The sequence below is a fragment of the Euphorbia lathyris genome, chromosome 7 (assembly GCF_963576675.1).
Source record: "Euphorbia lathyris chromosome 7, ddEupLath1.1, whole genome shotgun sequence".
In the NCBI taxonomy this organism is placed as follows: Eukaryota; Viridiplantae; Streptophyta; class Magnoliopsida; order Malpighiales; family Euphorbiaceae; genus Euphorbia; species Euphorbia lathyris.
This window is the reverse complement of record NC_088916.1, coordinates 48466710-48487240: the sequence shown is the minus strand read 5'-3', so window position 1 is coordinate 48487240 and position 20531 is coordinate 48466710.

The window sequence follows — 20531 nt, the reverse complement described above, 5'->3', positions numbered from 1 at the left end:
ATTTCTCAATCCAAAAACAATTCGTAAGAAATCATCAAATTCATTTTATTCAATATATATATACATTGAAACCAAAAACGTATATGTATATATGTAAATCAATCAAATCAAGCCTTAAATCAACATAATCAAGTAAAATCTGAAATTCATATAGAAACATAGTCAATAGTTTCCTTTGAACCATAATTTCATAACCCAATTTTACTAAATTCCTGCATAACCCTAAAATAACAATTTCTGAAAACTCTTTGATTATATATATATATATATATATATCCATATACATAAAACTCAAAATATAGTTGATAGTTTACTTACCTTGGTTATTAATTGAAAACCACAAACCCGTTCAATTCGCCTCGAAACTCTGTCTAAGACATTTCCCTCCAAACATTACCGAAACCCAAAAACTCTTTGGCTATGACTTAGATCTATACATAAGGATATTATAGTTTCAATTTTGAGTGATTCGGACGGTCGAATCTCCGTAAATCAAAGAAACGGTGGAGAAACGGTCGAAGAACGATTACAAAAAAAAAGAAAAGAAAAAGAGAAAGTGATAATCGCCCACCTCTTCAAAAATTTGGTATATCTATATATCCAAATTTGGCCAATATCAAATTTGATCCTCCATCTTTCTATAATCTTTTAAAAATTACCTAAACTTTTAATTTACACCTAAAATCCTCAAATTAACTCCAAACTTTTCCTATAACACCAAATAAAAATCATACACCTAATAATTATCATATATACTAATATCAAAATATAAATTCTAGAAATTTAGGCACGGACGTGACAATTCTCCCCACCTTAAGAAATTTCGTCCTCGAAATTCATATTCTCTAATCGAAATTTTTTTCCTCAAATCATCTCCAAGATCACAAAATTATTTCATATTATCAAGATTCCTTATAATCATAATAAGACCACAAATTCTCATCTTTCCCCTCCATTAACTTCATCATTTATCCATATCCACAGTAGATAATTCTTAGTAACTCTAAACTTCAATATAATTAATTCCATCGCCACAATCCACAATAAAACTTCAAATATCATTCATATCTTCCTAACATACACCAAATCTTACTTCAATAAATTTAAATCACAATTGATTCCATCAATTGCAGATATATATCAAATATATTTTACCTATCTCCAAGTTCTACAGACTTCAAAAATATCACTTTTGAACCACTAATATGTATGATATTATATTTTTCTTAAACTTCAAATAATTCGAATAATAATTTGAATCTGATATAATCTTACTTCATCATAATAATAATGTACTTATATCTATAAATTTTCACTCTAATCATAATTCGTATCATTAACTTCAATCATCATCATCAATCAACTATAAACCTCATTATTATGATATTATGATTTTTGGATTAATTGGAGACTCTTAAGTATTGATCTTTCTATTTCACGTCCGATGCCGATTGAGGTCGTCTAGGGTCGGGTGTGACAGTTTGGTATCAGAGCTCTAGGTTAAATTCTTCGGACCTAAGATTGATAGTAATTGAGGAATATCGATATTTGATGATGGCTAAGAAATAATCGATAGTAATATATGAATATTTGGTGATAGTTAAGAAATAATTTGAAATTTTTCGAGGATTCAGTGACTAGCAAATGAGGTGTAAAAATGAGATTTGATGGTTAGTCATATCTAGGTGTATGAAAATTAGCAAATTATTTGATATTTGGTGATATGGGTTATGAGTAAGTCATAACGTTGAGCTAGAGATATAGAGAATTCTCTATATAGGTACTGCTGAAAAATCAGATTCGTACCTGAATCTTGTGATGCATTTTTAGACCAGATATAGGTCGAATCTGTTCTGGAGTCCTAAATGAAAGTTCTTTATTTTTGTCTTACGTTTCCAGAGGTGTTTGAATCGCCTTAATCGGACTCCGTATGAAAAAGTTAAGCTGGAAACGATATATGTTAGTCATTTTAGCTCTAAACCAGAATTTGGTTTCTGTTTTGATTTTTCTCCTTATTTGAGAGACACTGCTTCTGGTTTATAAAATATATGTATCTTAGATGTGAAGTAAGGTTAGGAGACTTTGAAATGATATGATGAGTTTTGGAGTTAATATATATGTGATTAAGAAAGCGAAAATGTGGAGATTTCAATTAATTGTTTTGGAGGTTGATTATAAATTGGAGATTATGATAGGAGTTTAACAATTTATGGAATATTAATTTGAATAAATGATATCCGAATTCAAAGTGCTGATCTATTGTTAAACTTTATCGGATTGAGGTTGAGAATTGTTGAGAGTTATATAAATGATGTTTAGAGAGATACTGATGTTAATTATCAATGAGAAGTAAAGTGGGAGAAGATATTAGAGTTCATGATTTGATGATTAATATGAAAATAAATATTGTTTGATGAAATAATTAGGATATGAATATTGAGGATAAAATTTTCTGATCTTAAGCACAGTTTGAGGTAGCAAATTAAGAGATAAAGATGAAAGAAGTTATTTTTAGTTGAAGTTTGTGTGAACATGGTTTCAGATTATATAAGGATTGAATTGAGTGTTTATAGGTCAAATAAGAAATTCTAAGGATATTATAGATTTATTGACTTTTATGGATGTACAGATATTATTTGGAGTTTGCAAAAAAAAAAATATATTAGCTGGATTGATTTTAAGGAGTCAAATGGAGACTTATAAGAGTGATGTTGATATTAAGATTTTATGAAATGACTCTAAATGTAAAGAGCACAAATCAATATATATCATCAATACCAAGTTAGAATTTATTCACCTGTTTCACTTATTATAGTAATACTTATTTTAGAAAGGCCTTGCTGTACTTAAATAATATATCTAAAATGGTCCTTGGGCCCAATCTGTATTCCGACTCACTAAATTCGGAATACAATCATCTGTGCTACGGAGGAGTTACACTCAACTCACGTACTCATATATCTCAACACATGTGCTTCCGGCTCACAATATTCAGATAGCACTCACAACTTGGACCATTTCACATATCCATCTAAGCAAGCTCATATTCATTTATAATCCAACCATTATTCAGTTCCAGTATGTGCACAAGGCTCAACATGCCGTATTCACTCATAACACTGCAACATACTCAATCATATCACTTTCTTATCAATCATGACGCATCACAAACACTCAAACATTATCCACATTATTCACATCAGATTCAACCACATCTCACACTCAGCAAGTCACAAGGCACAATACAGTCATACACATATATAAGCAATATGCTTACCGTCGCACTTGGTTCGATCTATTCAACACGATCGGGTGTGCGTTCAGTTGCACCTTGCCCTCCTAATGTCACATAAAATTTATACAATTAGCCTTAACATAAACTTAATAAAAATATAAACTAATGAATGCTATATGATTTACAAGACACTAACTCCACAAAGTTCATGCAATCTAATCCTTTTGTCTTAGATCATCACATGACCTACTTGCACACATTCTGCCATAACTTTCTCTATATTAATCCAAATGCCCTGATTCGTGAACCTACTGAAACTAGACATATATGGGTATAATATATCCAAAATTCACTTTAATATCACTTCTACACAATATATGGCATGCAAAACGATTCTGTCCTGTTTCCAGCCAAGAAACAGACTATCCAGATTTGCATCTACCATAATGCACTCAACCTATCTCACACTAAACACAATGGATTGCCAAAACCTTTTATAGAAATATACTTCAAGTAGTTAGGAACACTTTTTTATAAATAACCTTTCTCATATTATGACTCTAAGGTCCTCAAAATGCTACATCAACATGGCTGCCTCACATGACATTCAATTTCGAGGCAGTCATGTTCCATCTAGGTTTTCTTCATCTATATATGGAATTAAAGTCCCATATTTTACAGAGGGTTTCATAACACATATAGAAACATATGTTATTCTTTATGTATCTTCAAATTCGAAGAATATCAATATGAAAAACATGCTCCAAAATGACTGAAAGCAGTACCCTAGATTTCTGTTTATGGCACTTGATACATATCTTTCATTTGGACAGCCTATAACCACTTTAAACAACACCAAAACTCAACAAACTCCATCACAACTCATCCACAACAAATCCTATGATCATACCTAGGTATTTCAGAATATCAAACTCATAGAAAATAAGCTAAAACCACATACTAACCTTCAACTCGTGTCTATCACCTAGTATGCTTCCTAACTTGACTTGTTTGACTCGAAAATGGAAGAAATTGGAAGAGTTTTCTTTGGAGAGGTTTAGGGTATGAACAAGGAAGGTTTTGCTGAAGCTTTGGTCGAAATTGTGGCTGGAATAGATAAAGAATGAGTTGTGCACATCATTTGGCAAATGAAGAGGTGTATTTTGTCTTAATATTGGGGTGACACCTCGTGCTTGCTCACAAACCTCAAATTCAGCCCTCCTAAAGTGTAACTTAATCAATTTAGGACATATGAATTCATTCATTCATTCATTTAAGTCCTAACTCAATTAACCAATCGTTACATCTTAACGATACACTAATCGTCTACTAATCGCACGGTAATCGCATTATGCATATGAAACTTCTAATGACAATGCGATGAATCTAAAATGTATGTATTCAATCATGAAAACATATATGAATGTGGGAAGATGTATATGTTAGGGTTTTAGGGATGTTACAGTTCTTCCCCCCTTAAAGAATTTCGTCCCCGAAATTCACTTACCAGAAGCTTCAAATATGTAAGGCTATTGTGTCCTCATATTTTCTTCCACCTCCCAAGTTGCCTCATCAAGTGTTTGATTATGACTCCATCTCACCTTAACCATCGGAATTTCACGGTTTCTGAGTCGTTTCATTTCTCGTCCCAAAATCTCCAAAGGTTGCTCACGAATAGTCAAGTCTGTGTTCACTATTGCAATCTCAGGTTCAGGAATCATATGACTTGTGTCTGATCTATATCTTCTTAATACTGACACATGAAATACATCATGTATTAAAGACAATTCTGGTGGTAGAGCTAACCTATAAGCCAATGGTCCAACTCTCTCAATGATCTCATAAGGCCCGATGTATCTTGGATTCAACTTCCCTCTTTTGCCAAAACGAACTATTCCTTTCCATGGGGATATTTTTAAAAACACTTTATCTCCAACTTTATATTCCATTTCCCTTCGGTGCTGATCCACATAGGCTTTCTGACGTTCCTGTGCAGCTTTTAAATACTTCTTTATGACATTGATCTTCTCAACAGTTTCCTGGACTAACTCAGGTCCTTCCAATTGCCTCATTCCTTCAACATCCCAACATATAGGGCTTCTACACGGTCTTCCATATAATGCCTCATAAGGTGCCATGCCTATACTTGAATGATAACCATTATTATAAGCAAACTCCATAAGAGGTAAATGTATATCCCACTCACCTTGGAAATTAAGAACACAAGCTCTCATCATATCCTCTAAGGTCTGAATAGTTCTTTCTGATTGTCCATCTGTCTATGGATGAAAAGCTGTACTGAAATGCAATTTTGTTCCCAAGGAGTGCTGTAAACTGCCCCAAAATCTAGATGTGAATCTAGGATCACGATCTGAAACAATAGATATAGGTACTCCATGCAACCTCACTATTTGCTCCACATAAAGTCTAGCCAATTTATCCATCGAGTCTGTCTGTTGAACCAGTAGAAAGTGAGCAGATTTCGTAAGTCTATCCACTATCACCCATATACTATCGTGTCTACGCCTTGTTCTTGGTAATCCCATCACAAAATCCATAGTGATCCTCTCCCATTTCCACTCTGGTATGGTTAAAGGTTTTAGTTTTCCCACGGGAGCTTGATGTTCAGCTTTAACCTGTTGACATGTCAAACATTTGGAAACAAAAGTAGATACATCTTTCTTCATTGTAGGCCACCAGCAAAAAGGTCTCAAATTTCTGTACATCTTTGTCATTCCTGGGTGCATAGCATAAGGAGAATTATGTGCTTCCTGTAGAATTTCTGATCTTAAATCTGCTACATCTGGAACACATAATCGACTACCTATCATCATAGTCCCATCATCTTCCACAGAAATATCAGGTCTCTTACCTTGTTGTACACGATCTCGCATTTTCTGTAAATAAGGATCATGCCATTGTGCTTCTTGGATCCTTTCTTTCAAATCTGGTTTTACCCGTAGTGTAGCCATCAAACCTGTTACTTCATTTACTTCTAACTGCACATCCATGGCTCGCATCTCCACTAGTGAATTTAAACTATAACTCTTCATACTAGCCACAATATCAACACTCTTTCTACTCAAAGCATCTGCAACCACATTAGCTTTTCCTGGATGGTAATCTATTGTACAATCATAATCTTTTAATAGCTCAATCCATCTCCTTTGTCTTAGGTTCAACTCCTTTTGTGTAAAGATGTACTTCAAACTCTTGTGATCAGTGAGAATCTGAAATGTCTCCCCATATAGGTAATGTCTCCATACCTTCAATGCATGGATGACTGCTGCCAACTCTAAGTCGTGTGTGGGGTAATTCATCTCATGAGGTCTCAGTTGCCTAGAAGCATATGCAATGATTTTCCCATTTTGCATTAGAACACATCCCAAACCTTGTCCCGAGGCATCTGTATAAACAACAAAGCCACCACCTTCAGAAGGTAACACTAACACTGGTGCAGAAGTCAATCTCTTCTTTAGTTCCTCAAAGCTTTGGTGACATTTATCATTCCATTGGAATACAACTCCTTTTCTTAGCAATTTAGTTAATGGACCTGCAATCAGAGAAAACCCCTCTACAAATCTCCTGTAGTAACCAGCTAACCCAAGAAAACTCCTAAGCTCTGTAACGTTCTTTGGCGGTTCCCATTCATCAATAGCTTTAATTTTGGAAGGGTCGGGTTGAACCCCGTCACCTGACACCACATGACCAAGGAATACAACTTCATCCATCCAAAATTCACATTTGCTCAGCTTTGCATACATCTGATTATCTCGTAAAATTTTCAAAACAATTCTCAAATGTTGTTCATGCTCACCCACAGTCCTTGAGTACACTAGGATATCATCAATGAACACCACAACAAACTTATCTAGATATGACTGAAAAGTCTTGTTCATTAATGCCATGAAAGCTGCAGGAGCATTAGTCAAGCCAAAAGGCATCACAAGAAACTCAAAATGACCATACCTTGTACGAAAAGCAGTTTTAGGTATGTCAGCTTCTGCAACTCTCAACTGCCAATAGCCCGATCATAGATCAATCTTTGAAAAATGACGAGCTCCTCTAAGCTGATTGATAGGGGTCAAAAACCCCTATCTTTGGGTACGGTTTTAGGACGGTTTTTAGGTTTATTTGGCTAATAAGCGAGCAATTCTCGCATTTAAATGCTTTTGTGTGAGTTAGTTAGAAATTGGAAGCATTCTATTTACTTTTTGTCGTTTAGGCTCGTTTTGTGATCAATTTAGGCAAATACGGCCGAAATAACACGCATAATAGAATTTCGTTATCTTTTGAAGCTAATTGGTCCGTCAAAAGTCGCACCAAACGAAGCGTTTGCTCAAAATAAGCGATTGACGGATCAATTCGGCTTTTGGACTAATGTTTTCTGGAGTTTTTATGCGTGTGCAGGTGTAAGTTCAGACGAAAAAGGGTTTGGAAGTCATCCGGTACGGATCGAGCGCGCTTCGAGCGGAAACGCTCGGCGAGCAGGGCCCCCCGGGCCATTTCTGCTCGCCGAGCAGGCCGCCAGAGGCCTGCTCGGCGAGCAGGAGCCTGCTCGCCGAGCAGGCCACCAGGCGCCTGCTCGGCGAGCAAGGGCTGCTCGTCGCAATTCTGCTCGGCGAGCAGCCTTTCCTGCTCGGCGAGCAGACCTGCGGGAATTGGTCAAAAAGACCAATTCCGCCCCCACGAAGCCACGTTCGGCCCCACGTCTTCCTACACCAACAAGGACACGAAATTAGGTCAAAACGAGGCCCGAGACGCGTCTATAAATAGAAATTTTCAATTGTAAATTAGATATCTTTTGTTTTTGTAATTCTCTTATCTTCCACCTCGAGAAATCCTCTCCACCTCCTCCAAAAACCTTCAAACCTCCATTGAAGACGCCTCCGAAGCTCCATTCACCGAGGATTGCTCGAGCTCCATCCTTAAGTCCTAGGAAGACGCCTGCATTGGTTGACAGGTTCCCTGAAAGGGATTTTTCTTCTTTTATAACTTGTTTATCCTATGATACATGCTATGAATCTTAGGCTTATTGTAACTTCGTGACAATGTTCTCCATCTTTGATTAATATAATAGTTTTGTTTCTTCAATTGTTTTAATGCTTTGAATCTTTGTCCTACGCTTTGTTTGATTGGTTTAACTCATTCGATAATCCCAAAATCAAGTTGGCACATATTACGAGCTGAATCTGACCTAGTCAGTGCCTATAGGATTGACAACCCTATAGAAGATTAAGCCCAAATTACTGAGCCTTAGAGCTAGTTTCGGCCTTACAAGGGAATCACGAACTAGGAACTTTAGGAGGATAGGTCGGGTTAATCGCCTCGAACACAAGTGACTTAGATTTTAATTCAATTGTTTAAACAATCTATTTCCATTATCATCGTATCCCTCCATGATCCTTTAGATGATTGCATTGACAAAAGATCACTTAGGAGTAGTTTAACTTAATTAGGGGTAGAGTAATTTAGTTAGGGTTAGAATAACTTAGTCAGAATTAGATAATCTAGTTAGGATTAGTGCAAACCAACCTAGGAGTAGATTAATTAAACAAAACCAACTCAAACCCCTTAAGCCTAGATAACATCCGAGACTTAGTAATTCGGTACTTGCAGAAATAAATCCTGTGGACGATAACCTGGACTTAAACCCAGAAATTTATTACTTGATAACGACGGGGTACACTTATCCCTCAGATCGGGTTCTTCACGGAATCCGCATCAAGTTTTTGGCGCCGTTGCCGGGGAATAGTAGATTAATTCTATAAATACCCGACAACCGCCAATAATCAAGTTTTTGGCGCCGTTGTCGGGGATTGTAGATTAATTCTATAAATACCCGACAACCGCCAATAATCAAGTTTTTGGCGCCGTTGCCGGGGAATAGTAGATTAATTCTATAAATACCCGACAACCGCCAATAATCAAGTTTTTGGCGCCGTTGCCGGGGAATAGTAGATTAATTCTATAAATACCCGACAACCGCCAATAATCAAGTTTTTGGCGCCGTTGCCGGGGAATAGTAGATTAATTCTATAAATACCCGACAACCGCCAATAATCAAGTTTTTGGCGCCGTTGCCGGGGATTTATTTCTTCTGCAATATCGAACCAAAGGTTGATTTGTTAGTTTAGGCATTCATTGTGAATATCTTTGTTTATATCGTTTATACTTGTTGATATATGATTTCTTTATACGTTTCTATACTTGTTCATATCTATATACTGTTACTTATCAACTTTTGTGCTAGAACTTCACTTTTTCTCAGCATTCTCTGATCAATGAATTGGCAAGAAAAAGTCGAGTGGCAAGCTCAAAAGTTTACTATCCCATCAAGACAATACATTCATACCCTGGAGAATGAGGCTCCCAATCCCTCCATGGCCGACTTAAATGAGAAAATGGATATCTTGATGGCAAATCTGAGCCTCAACACCAATGAAAGTGTAAGTTTTGTGGGTAATCACCAAAGGTATAATTCTAACCCCAATTCTTACAGCTTTTATGGTAGTGATTGGAGGAGACCTCAACACTCAAATCTGTCCTACGGGAACCCTAACATATTGAGGCCTCCAAATAGGTTTGTCAATGAGCACAGGGAAAACGAATTGGGAATGTTCCCTTACGAACAAGCAAGCCAAGTTCCTCCACAACCCTCTAGCTCACGAGATGAGGTGCTGTCCCTTTTGAAAGGAATATCAGCCCGACTTACAATCAACGAGGAGGTTTGCAAGGACTTGAGCAACCAACTGGCTCAAATAAACCAAGAGATGCAAAAGCAATCCCGAGATGCTCTCCCAAGCATAAAGGAAAACATAGAAATCCCACAAAGGGAATCAGCTCAAGCCATCTCTTTGAGGAATGACAAAAAGGTAGAACCAAGTCCACTATCACATGCATCACTCGAGGTAAGTGAAGAACTGGAAGCGGTAAGCAACCCCGGTTCAAAATCCGAAATTCTAAATCATGTGGTAGAGATAAAAGATCAAATCAAAACTTGTGTATCTCAAGTACCTTTTCCTCAAACATTAGAAAAGTTTAGGTTTGTTTCATGCTCGGAAGTTTTCATTCTCTTCGACCTACCAAGAGAATCCAAAAGGGAGCAAACCAAACTTTTTCATAATATGTTTAAATTCGGCCTCCTGCTTTCATTAAACTTATTAGAGGCTCTTAATCCGTTTTGTAGGTACGGATTATTTATTCAGGAATTTGAATTCCTAACGCGAGTAGAAGCATACACCTAGGCGGGAATTCTATGTCGAGCTCACCGACTATAACGTAGCGCTTCTTGGGAGGCAACCCAAGTTTTAATAAAACTTTTCAGGTTTGTTTTATTTAGATTATACATTGATCTCTTAGTTTAGTCTTTTTAGTTTTCTTTTACGTTTTTTTTAAGTGTTCGTTTAAAAAAAAAATAATAATAATAATAAATAAATAAATATTTTTTTTAGTTGTTTAGTTTTCTTTTATTTTATTTTATTTTATTTTTTTTAAGTTTTCAGGTTAAAAAAAAAAAAAAAAAAAATTTGGCCCCAGGAGGCCCAGCTCGGCGAGCAGGGCCCTGCTCGCCGCGCGCTGGGCGCTGGCGCCCAGCACGCCGCTGGGCACTGTGCCCAGCCTGCCGCTGGCCGCGATAAGGAATTTTTTTCGAGATTTTTTTTTAAATCCCGAACGAAGCTGAAATAAATAAATAAATAAATAAAATAAAAAAAAAATTTGCCACCGCAAATCGTCAAGCTTTTGCGATTGCGATAAAATCCGTAAGTTTTCTTCTCCACCCTAACTTTTTACACTCGTACTTCATGATTTATGATGCAATGTTGGAACTTATTGCATAATTTTAGTGTGAGGAGGAGGGGTAGACAAACTTACAAAAATTGTATAAATTTTTAATTTTTGTTGCGTCGTGTCTAGTTTAGGTTTGCGTTTTGGTGTTTTGTTTATGTTTTTACATGTTTAGGACCTAAAACCGTGAACCTCCTTCGAATCTGAACTTCGTTATTTGTCTTTGAGGGCTGAGAACCGAATCTAAAATTGCATGACAACTAGTTTAGGTGTGGGACACAACTCTCGTATCTGTAAAAGCATGAGCTACAGTTTGCATTTAGACCCTACTTTTGAAGAAATGCTAAAATCATTACTTAGGTAGATAACTTAAGAATTGAAGGCATGTAATATTAAACTTGAGTTTGGGGAAAAACTAGTAAACACAAAATTGAAACCCAAAGAATTGTGAGTTGAATTTGAGCCTAAGAGCGAACATCAAAAAGCTCTTTTTCTTGACATTTTTGTGTGAATGCTTTGACTTGTGGAAGATTACAGATTTTGCACCTAATAGTGTTTTGAACCTACATGCAATGATTTGAGATGATAAACGATGAATCAGCCTCATTAGAATTAACCTTTTCTTTACCTTGTTTTTCTTTTTCATCCACTCTAGGAAGCCCCTTTGAGCCGACATTTTTGTAGTTTGTAGATTTTTCTTTCGTTCTAACCCGTTTTTGCGAACCACAACTTGGTTCGCTACTTAACCTTTGTTTTTTCAAAGCTCAAATTGAGCCTTTGTTTTTCTCTAGCGCTTTATCGTTGTTTATGGCATTATAGTAGCAAGCCAAAAGGATAAGAAGTGAATGAGCATCACTATCCCAAAAGAAAAAAAAAAAAAAAGAAGAAGAAAAACAGAAAAAGAAAAAGAAAAGAAAAGAGACGAACAAAAGGGAAGAACTCCATTCCCTAGTTCTTAGAAAAATCAAAAATGTCTCAAAGAAAACATCCCAAAAAGAAAACAATAAGGGACGAATAAAAAGCCCAATCACTTCATATTTGCTAAAGCCATTTAAACTTTGTTGTTGTAGCGCTAGAACACTTAACCTTTGTTGTACCTTTAACCCTCTAACCACATTACAACCCCAATTAGAGGCTGTTTTTGATATCATCGGAGTCATTTAGCATAGTAGAGGAACTCGGATGAACGTTCAAAATCAACGTAATCCTAAGCAAGAATATAAGCCGAGAGTAAACACTTTAGCCACCAAAATTGTGTGAATGAGTGAACTACCTATGGTGAGGTGTTTTACTTAGCGATCCCCTCAAGCTCGTTCAATTGAACATGTGTTCCTTTACTTAAAACTATGACCTATTGTAATTGAAATGCGGCTTTTGGATATTGTGTCTCTACTTTGTACTTCCGAATGCATGTAATTACAGATGCTCGAAATTGTGTCAAGCACCTAGTCAAACTGGGAAGTTTTCTAGCTTGCTTGTGATGGCGGGTTTAGTTTTTTAGTTTACTTGGGGACAAGTAAAATTTTAAGTGCGAGGAGGTTTGATAGGGGTCAAAAACCCCTATCTTTGGGTACGGTTTTAGGACGGTTTTTAGGTTTATTTGGCTAATAAGCGAGCAATTCTCGCATTTAAATGCTTTTGTGTGAGTTAGTTAGAAATTGGAAGCATTCTATTTACTTTTTGTCGTTTAGGCTCGTTTTGTGATCAATTTAGGCAAATACGGCCGAAATAACACGCATAATAGAATTTCGTTATCTTTTGAAGCTAATTGGTCCGTCAAAAGTCGCACCAAACGAAGCGTTTGCTCAAAATAAGCGATTGACGGATCAATTTGGCTTTTGGACTAATGTTTTCTGGAGTTTTTATGCGTGTGCAGGTGTAAGTTCAGACGAAAAAGGGTTTGGAAGTCATCCGGTACGGATCGAGCGCGCTTCGAGCGGAAACGCTCGGCGAGCAGGGCCCCCCGGGCCATTTCTGCTCGCCGAGCAGGCCTCTGGAGGCCTGCTCGGCGAGCAGGAGCCTGCTCGCCGAGCAGGGCGCCAGGCGCCTGCTCGGCGAGCAAGGGCTGCTCGTCGCAATTCTGCTCGGCGAGCAGCCTTTCCTGCTCGGCGAGCAGACCTGCGGGAATTGGTCAAAAAGACCAATTCCGCCCCCACGAAGCCACGTTCGGCCCCACGTCTTCCTACACCAACAAGGACACGAAATTAGGTCAAAACGAGGCCCGAGACGCGTCTATAAATAGAAATTTTCAATTGTAAATTAGATATCTTTTGTTTTTGTAATTCTCTTATCTTCCACCTCGAGAAATCCTCTCCACCTCCTCCAAAAACCTTCAAACCTCCATTGAAGACGCCTCCGAAGCTCCATTCACCGAGGATTGCTCGAGCTCCATCCTTAAGTCCTAGGAAGACGCCTGCATTGGTTGACAGGTTCCCTGAAAGGGATTTTTCTTCTTTTATAACTTGTTTATCCTATGATACATGCTATGAATCTTAGGCTTATTGTAACTTCGTGACAATGTTCTCCATCTTTGATTAATATAATAGTTTTGTTTCTTCAATTGTTTTAATGCTTTGAATCTTTGTCCTACGCTTTGTTTGATTGGTTTAACTCATTCGATAATCCCAAAATCAAGTTGGCACATATTGCGAGCTGAATCTGACCTAGTCAGTGCCTATAGGATTGACAACCCTATAGAAGATTAAGCCCAAATTACTGAGCCTTAGAGCTAGTTTCGGCCTTACAAGGGAATCACGAACTAGGAACTTTAGGAGGATAGGTCGAGTTAATCGCCTCGAACACAAGTGACTTAGATTTTAATTCAATTGTTTAAACAATCTATTTCCATTATCATCGTATCCCTCCATGATCCTTTAGATGATTGCATTGACAAAAGATCACTTAGGAGTAGTTTAACTTAATTAGGGGTAGAGTAATTTAGTTAGGGTTAGAATAACTTAGTCAGAATTAGATAATCTAGTTAGGATTAGTGCAAACCAACCTAGGAGTAGATTAATTAAACAAAACCAACTCAAACCCCTTAAGCCTAGATAACATCCGAGACTTAGTAATTCGGTACTTGCAGAAATAAATCCTGTGGACGATAACCTGGACTTAAACCCAGAAATTTATTACTTGATAACGACGGGGTACACTTATCCCTCAGATCGGGTTCTTCACGGAATCCGCATCACTGATCTAGCAAATCATCAATCCGAGGCAATGGATACTTGTTTTTCACTGTCATTCTGTTCAGTTGTCTGTAATCAATACACAATCGCATACTTCCATCTTTCTTCTTCACAAATAATACAGGTGCTCCCCACGGTGAAGTACTAGGTCGTATAAACCCCTTCTCAAGTAGTTCTTCTATTTGTTTCTTCAATTCTTGTAATTCCATTGGAGACATTCTATATGGAGCAATTGATATAGGAGATACTCCTGGCATGGTCTCAATAGGAAAATCAATCTCCCTATGAGGTGGTAATCCTGGTAGTTCATCTATGAATACGTCGGCAAAATCTCTCACCACTGGAATATTCTCCAATTTGCCTCCATCCTCCCTAGTGTCCACAACATGAGCTAAATATGCCTCACACCCATTTCTAATCCATCTGATTGCTTGAATTGCAGATATTAAACAAGACGGCACAACCTTTCTCTCCCCAACAAATAACACAGTTGACTCTGAAGTAAAATGTAACACAACTTCCTTTGAACAACAATCAACTTTAGCTTCATATTTACATAGCCAATCCATCCCCAAAATAATATCGAATTCTCTAAACCCCATAACTACTAAATCTATAGGGAACTCACTTCCCCTCACTTTTATAGGACAATCTCTCAGAACCTGATTTACAATAACATTATTCCCAACTGGTAGGATAACTCCCACATCATATCCTAATGGTTCTACCTTCCCATTTATTTTCAATATAAACTCAGGTGTTATGTATGAATGAGTGGATCCAGGGTCAATCAAAACAAAAGCTAAGGTATCAAGGATAGAAATTGTACCGGATATAACCTCTGGTGCTATTTGAGCTTCACCCCTCGTCATATTGAAGGCTCTATTTCGTGGTAAATTTTGTGTCTATCCACCCATAGGAGCATCATGTCTACCCCCTCTACCTCCTCCTCGACCTCTGCCTCTGCCTCTATCCACTCCAGCTGCACCACCTCCTATATTAGACTGAGGTTGAACTCTCTCTCCTCTATCACCTAGTAAGGGACAATCATTACGATAATGGCCTGTTTCTCCACACTCAAAACATGTACCCTTCTTAAATGAACCATAACACTCTCCTCTGTGAGATCGGCCACATCTACCACAAACCAGGGAAGGTCCCCAACACTCACCTCTGTGTACCCGTCCACATGTCTCACAAGCTAGAAAAGATGTTGTCCTCGCTCCTCTTCTATACCCACTATTAAACCGACCACCTGAAAATCTGTTACTACCAACGGATGGAGCACTACTCAAAACATCTCCAAATCTGCCCCGTGATCTAGTCCCACCACGATGGATACTACTACTACCACCTCTAAATTGTTGAGAATAGCCTCTAGAAGAAACCAAGAATCCACCTCTCTTTGTTGGCCTGCTAGACTGGCCCTCTATATCAAATCTAGCCCTTTTGGTTACAAAAAGTTGTTCTCTATCTTTCACAATTTCCTCAGCTCTGAGTGCAGATTCTACTAACAATCTAAAGCTAGTTTCATGTGCATGAATCCCAATTCTAACATCTGAGTGTAGACCATGTTCAAACCTACGACATTTTGCTTCTTTTGTAGCCACATTTGCAGGTGCATATTTGGCTAAAGTGTTAAACTTAAGCTCGTATTCAGCCACAGACATATCCTCCTGCATAAGGGTCAAAAACTCTGTTTGTTTCCTATCTTTGTATATCATTGGCATGTACTTATTAGTGAACAACTTCTTGAAAATATCCCATGTTATTTCAGTTCTAATTCTTGTCCTTTTTATAGATCTCCACCATTCTAAAGCTTCATCAGTGAAAAGATTAGAAACATATTTGACCATTGAATCTAGTCGACATTCTGTGTTCTCAAGTACATCTTCAATCTTGGCCCACCATTTATCAGCTATATCAGGATCTGTACTACCCTCAAACTCTGTTGCGCCCATCTTTTTAAGCCTTTCAAAATTTTTATCAAAGACTGGCGTATCTCGACGAGCTTGAACATGTGGCTGAGGCTGACCTTGAGCCAAATATATTCCCATCATCTGTTCAAACTGGTTGTAACCCTGAGGATAACCTGCATGTTCTGAAGCTCCTATATGTTCTGAGCCCCCAGACTCATGAACATGACCAACTGAACCATGACTAGACACATTACCGGATTGTCCATTCTCACCATCAGACTCTATAACCCTACATGAAACATGACCATGTCAACATGCTTTAGAATAAGAAAATATGATTATGTGGTCTTAACCTAGGAATCCAAAACAAGTCATACACAACCTAATCCCTAGGAAAGTAGACCCGCTCTGATACCACTAAATATAACCCCCTCACTTGGATCACATGATATCTCACACAATATCAGTTATAGACATGCTTTCAATTCTCAATCATATAAACTTCAATCTCATATAAACTTTACATATTATACATAAGAGAAAGCATTTACAATACACGTTTAAGTCCTTATCCTACATAGAGGATTTACAAAACAAAAGTACATCACAAGACTCCAAAATGCCTAGATGAGAATGGACTGACACTGCCGGTGCGACCTTAAGCAAGAAGAACTCCTCCTAACCTGTAAAATCTGTTGGCAAGGGGTGAGCTGCCTACTCAATAATCATATTACGCATATATGTATACAAAAGTAATGTAAAGAGCACAGATCAAAATATATCATCAATACCAAGTTAGAATTTATTCACCTGTTTCACTTATTATAGTAATACTTATTTTAGAAAGGCCTTGCTGTACTTAAACAATATATATAAAATGGTCATTGGGCCCAATCTGTATTCCGGCTCACTAAATTCGGAATACAATCATCTGTGCTACGGAGGAATTACACTCAACTCACGTACTCATATATCTCAACACATGTGCTTCCGGCTCACAATATTCGGATAGCACTCTCAACTTGGACCATTTCACATATCCATCTAAGCAAGCTCATATTCATTTATAATCCAACCATTATTCAGTTCCAGTATGTGCACAAGGCTCAACATGCCGTATTCACTCATAACACTGCAACATACTCAATCATATCACTTTCTTATCAATCATGACGCATCACAAACACTCAAACATTATCCACGTCATTCACATCAGATTCAACCACATCTCACACTCAGCAAGTCACAAGGCACAATACAGTCATACACATATATAAGCAATATGTTTACCGTCGCACTTGGTTCGATCTATTCAACACGATCGGGTGTGCGTTCAGTTGCACCTTGCCCTCCTAATGTCACATAACATTTATACAATTAGCCTTAACATAAACTTAATAAAAATATAAACTAATGAATGCTATATGATTTACAAGACACTAACTCCACAAAGTTCATGCAATCCAATCCTTTTGTCTTAGATCATCACATGACCTACTTGCACACATTCTGCCATAACTTTCTCTATATTAATCCAAATTCCCTGATTCTTGAACCTACTGAAACTAGACATATATGGGTATAACATATCCAAAATTCACTTTAATATCACTTCTACACAATATATGGCATGCAAAATGATTCTGTCCTATTTCCAGCCAAGAAACAGACTATCCAGATTTGCATCTACCGTAATGCACTCAACCTATCTCACACTAAACACAATGGATTGCCAAAACCTTTTACAGAAATATACTTCAAGTAGTTAGGAACACTTTTTTATAAATAACCTTTCTCATATTATGACTCTAAGGTCCTCAAAATGCTATATCAACATGGCTGCCTCACATGACATTCAATTTCGAGGCAGTCATGTTCCATCTAGGTTTTCTTCATCTATATATGGAATTAAAGTCCCATATTTTACAGAGGGTTTAATAACACATATAGCAACATATGTTATTCTTTATGTATCTTCAAATTCGAAGAATATCAATATGAAAAACATGCTCCAAAATGACTGAAAGCAGTACCCTAGATTTCTGTTTAGGGCACTTGATACATATCTTTCATTTGGACAGCCTATAACCACTTTAAACAACACCAAAACTCAAAAAACTCCATCATAACTCATCCACAACAAATCCTATGATCATACCTAGGTATTTCAGAATCTCAAACTCATAGAAAACAAGCTAAAACCACATACGAACCTTCAACTCGTGTCTATCACCTAGTATGCTTCCTAACTTGACTTGTTTGACTCGAAAATGGAAGAAATTGGAAGAGTTTTCTTTGGAGAGGTTTAGGGTATGAACAAGGAAGGTTTTTCTGAAGCTTTGGTCGAAATTGTGGCTGGAATAGATAAAGAATGAGCTGTGCACATCATTTGGCAAATGAAGAGGTGTATTTTGTCTTAATATTGGGGTGACACCTCGTGCTTGCTCACAAACCTCAAATTCAGCCCTCCTAAAGTGTAACTTAATCAATTTAGGACATATGAATTCATTCATTCATTCATTTAAGTCCTAACTCAATTAACCAATCGTTACATCTTAATGATACACTAATCATCTACTAATCGCACGGTAATCGCATTATGCATATGAAACTTCTAATGACAATGCGATGAATCTAAAATGTATGTATTCAATCATGAAAACATATATGAATGTGGGAAGATGTATATGTTAGGGTTTTAGGGATGTTACAGCATGGCTCATAAAAACTCTCAAGCTGACCAAGCAACTCCGTCAAGAAAGAAAAAGGAGAAAAAGGACAAGCAACCTAAGGAAAAGGTGTTCCTTCCAGTCTATAAAAGCGTGAAAATTTTTAAAGTCTTCCGTTCCCGTTGGTTCTCCAAAGGATTCGTAGAAGCTGAGAAACCTTTTTGCGAGTGGATCTCCAAAAATGGCTGGACCGACCTCTTCAAACTCCCCGGTACCACTTACCCGCAGTTGGTAAGAGAATTCTACATGAACCTCACAGTTGCCGAAGATGATGTTGACCACTTAACCAAGGTGAAAAACAAGGACATCACCATCACTCCGTCCTATCTCGCTAAACTGTTAAAGCTGACGGCCAAAGGATCAGAACTCAGGTGCACGAATGACTACACGTGCATTGATTACCCCGTTGAGTTTTGTAAACCAAAGAACCACAAAGGATAGATTGCTAGTACCTGCATGGGTCAGCCTCAGAAAATGGCCCATTATATACTGACCAACTTCCTGTTCCCCAAGATCAACGCGTCCTCATCGGCTTCAAATTTTGAGCAGTGCTTTATCTGGCACATGCTGAACTATAAGCCGCTCAACATGCCCGCCTTTCTCATCGGCGCCTTCCAATGAAGTACCAGGACCCTCAGGATGGGTTCTCTCATCACGAAGATACTTCAAGATCACAAGGTGAGCTTGGTAGAGGAGATTGATATTTCAGGTACGGAAATCACCGCTGCAGTGCTGTTTGGCTTAGCCTATAACCAACCGATAAAACCCAAGAAAGGGAAGGGGACTATGGTTGAAGAAGAAGTTGCTGAGGAAGATATTGAAGGGGATAATATGGTTGAAGCAACACAGGATGCGCTGACCAAGAAAGGGAAGAAAGTTGTGGTTGAAAAGGAACCTGTTGAGCGCACCAGGCAGGATAAAAAGAGGAAAGCTGACCAGTCCTCAACCAAAGACATTAACTCAGCTCCTAAGAAGCTTAGGATAATATCGTGTGCGAAGAAAGCTGCTCTTGCTGAGCAAGCTCAAGGGGAACCTAAGTCAGCTGAGAAACAGAAAAGGCAAGATGAGCCTGAGGAAGAAAGTGAGGAAACCCTTGATCAGCCGCTAAAGAGGAAGAAAACATCGGGGTTGAAGCCGATTGAAGCTGACCCACTTGACTTCGTGATTACAAAGGAATCACACTTCGTGCGGAGTCAAGAAATTGATCTGGAAAAGACTCCTTCTGGTCAAGAGGAAGAACTGGGTGATACTGAGGGTCAGCCTCAAGCTGACGTGATAGGTCATGCTGAGCAAAGTAAACCAGTTGATGCTGAGCAAGATGAGAACCCCGCTGAGTCACCAGTGAAGGACAAGGTTGTGGAAGGCCTTGATGCTGACCTTGGACTCAATTCTTCTTCTGAGTCCCATGACTCTATTGCCGCTGATCCCTCACCTCAAACCAAAAAGGTCAGTACGGATAAGCGTTTCAAATGCAAAGCTCAAAAACCCAACATCATTGATTTGTTGGATGACTCCCCGCTCAGAGATCCAACCACAGACTTGACCGAACTTGAGTTCCAGTTCTTCACCAACGTCACTGAGCCAACTCCGGACCAAATCAAGGAAAAATAAGCCTCTGTTTCTTGAGCTGAGGAACAAGCCAACCCAACAGTACCTCAAGGTCCAATCT